This window comes from Babylonia areolata, chromosome 10, assembly GCF_041734735.1.
Source record: "Babylonia areolata isolate BAREFJ2019XMU chromosome 10, ASM4173473v1, whole genome shotgun sequence".
Lineage (NCBI taxonomy): Eukaryota > Metazoa > Mollusca > Gastropoda > Neogastropoda > Buccinidae > Babylonia > Babylonia areolata.
The window spans coordinates 25353024-25355523 of record NC_134885.1 but is presented as its reverse complement, the minus strand read 5'-3'; the positions used below and the strand labels follow the sequence as shown (position 1 = coordinate 25355523).

Here is a 2500-nt window from a genome sequence, read left to right as displayed (position 1 = left end):
GCAGTGAGGCTTTTAAAGTTAAAACTGATTTTATATTTTCATTCGCTGATGACCACCATAACTGGTCAATGTCATCAGTGAAGCCATTTTCTGCTCTTCTTTTAGCACCACACAAAGCAAACATAATTCGCTTACGCAAACTGACCGTCTTTTTTCTAGCACAATAATTTGTTAAGAATATATATATATATAAAACACATTCATTGAACTCGTGCTACCAAACGAACATCTCGTCAAGTTCTCAAACAGTTCCAGTTCTGCAAACCCCTCCCTCGCCCCCCACCCCCAGCCCCCCTGCTCTCCCTCAACACAGCCACCCACACACACGAAAAAAAATTCAGGCGGAGCCGATACATTCGCTGTTCCTTTCTCGTCTGGAACCAAATCGTCTCGGCAGCACCTATTGTCTTCCACTTTCCAGATTCTCATCTGTTTCTGAACTCTTTTAGTCCCCCTACCACCTCGGTTCTTGCACCCCCACCCCCCACCCTCTCGATGTTTATCCTTGGTGCTTTCGGTTAATAGCTGTCGTGAGAAAGGTTCCTTGCCAAATGTAATTGCTATTTGCTAATTCAACAGACGCTGCGACTCAGTGAGTGAATCTCAGAGAGAGGGAGAGAGAAAATGTGTGTGTGTGTATGTGTGTGTGTGTGTGTGTGTGTGTGTGAGAGAGAGAGAGAGAGAGAGAGAGAGAGAGAGAGACAGACAGACAGACAGACAGACAGATAGACAGAGAGAGACAGAGAGAAACTTTTGTTGTTGTTGTTGCTTACATGAATAATGTGGCTTGCCGAATGTTAGTGTTGTTTGTTAACATACAGTCGATTCAATTAAAGAATATCACAGAGAGGGATGAAGGGGTGGCACACAGGGAGAGGGGGGGGGGGGGCGCAGAGAGACAGAGACGGAAACAGAACATTTTTATATATAGAGAGAGACAGAAATAAGGCAGATTTCATTTGACGAGTATGCGATGAGGCAAAGAAGGGAAAGTGAAACTATGGAAGGGAACGGAGGGGATAGGTACAATGACATCTGAAGCTCTGTGATAGATTCGAAAACGTTCTCTCTGTCTGTCTGTCTGTCTGTCTCCCTTTCAATGTGTGTGTGTGTGTGTGTGTGTGTGTGTGTGTGTGTGTGTGGTGTCTGTGTGTGTGTGTTTGTCTAGTGAACTCTATTATTATCTTTTTATTTTTATCATTATCATTATTACCATTATCATTATCAGTATTGTTACTATTATTTGTATTTGTATTTTTTTGTTTATCTGTTGTTTTTTGTTGTTGTTTTTTTTTTTTAATCATCACGGGAAAAGAAAAAAAAAAAAGTTCCGAAGTCCCAAGGCCTAGAATTTTTGGTCGCGTAACACTTACAGAACTTGACTGTTAACAAGATGTGTGATGACTTTAATTCGATCCCCCACCCCCACCCCACGCCCCCAAGGCTTTGTCTGTTTGTCCTTAGGTTTAGTGTAGACAACGCTTTTATCTGAAGTCGCTGTCTCTTCCCAACCTCTTCTCCTCTCTCTGCCTCTCTCACTCTCTCGTTCCTTCTCTTTGTTCTCTTAACGACACCGTCACGTGCACAAACACCACCTACACATGATACGTACACACAGCCACACAAGTGGGTACACGACCTCACCTACCTTCCCTCCCCCTCCCTCCACACCACAGAAACACACACACACACACACACACACACGCGCGCGCGCGCGCGCGCGCACACACACGCATACATGCAGGCACACGCGCGCGCGCACACACACACACACACACGCATAAACGCAGGCACACGCACAAGCACACACACACACACGCGCGCGCGCGCGCACCCACGTACGAACACACAGACACAGACACACACAAACACACTGGGAAACACACACACACACAAACACACACACAAACACACACACACACACACACGGAGAAACACACACACACGTACACAGAAACACATACACACGTCCGCAAACACACACACACACACGCGCGTTTCTACACATATATATATATATATATATCTTTACTGTTATGCCGGTACGTGAATGAAAAAAAATTGATAGATAGATAGATAGACAGATATGGCATACACTAAATTAAAGAACCACGAGACAGACAGACAAAAAATTCATTCACGAACGGGTGTCATGCCGGCGGAAGTGTTGAAGGAAAAAAGAAACGAGACATAAACACCCATTTGGAGCCTTCTGTACATGCTGCATGAAAAAAAAAAAAAAAAAATCAATCACTAAATAATTCATTCATGCATTCAATCAATGATCCAATAATCTAATCCACGATACTACACTCAAAAAAAACGACACGAAAAGCAAGCCATGTTTACTTTCCGACACAAAATTCAGCAGCAGAAACACCATCGATAACTACAATGATAATGTGATTTTCTTTTAATCATGACAGACTAAGAGAGAGGCGGAGAGGGCGAGGCAGATACTGTAAGAGAGAGAAAGACGTTGACAGAGACGGGGAGAGAG

At 43.8% G+C, this 2500-nt stretch overlaps 1 protein-coding gene across 1 annotated transcript in view; it reads right to left on the bottom strand.

Annotated features, from left to right (window-relative positions):
- Window positions 1–2500, bottom strand: part of LOC143286517 (tumor protein p53-inducible protein 11-like) — a 117313-nt gene that overhangs the window by 25309 nt on the left and 89504 nt on the right. The window lies entirely within an intron of this gene.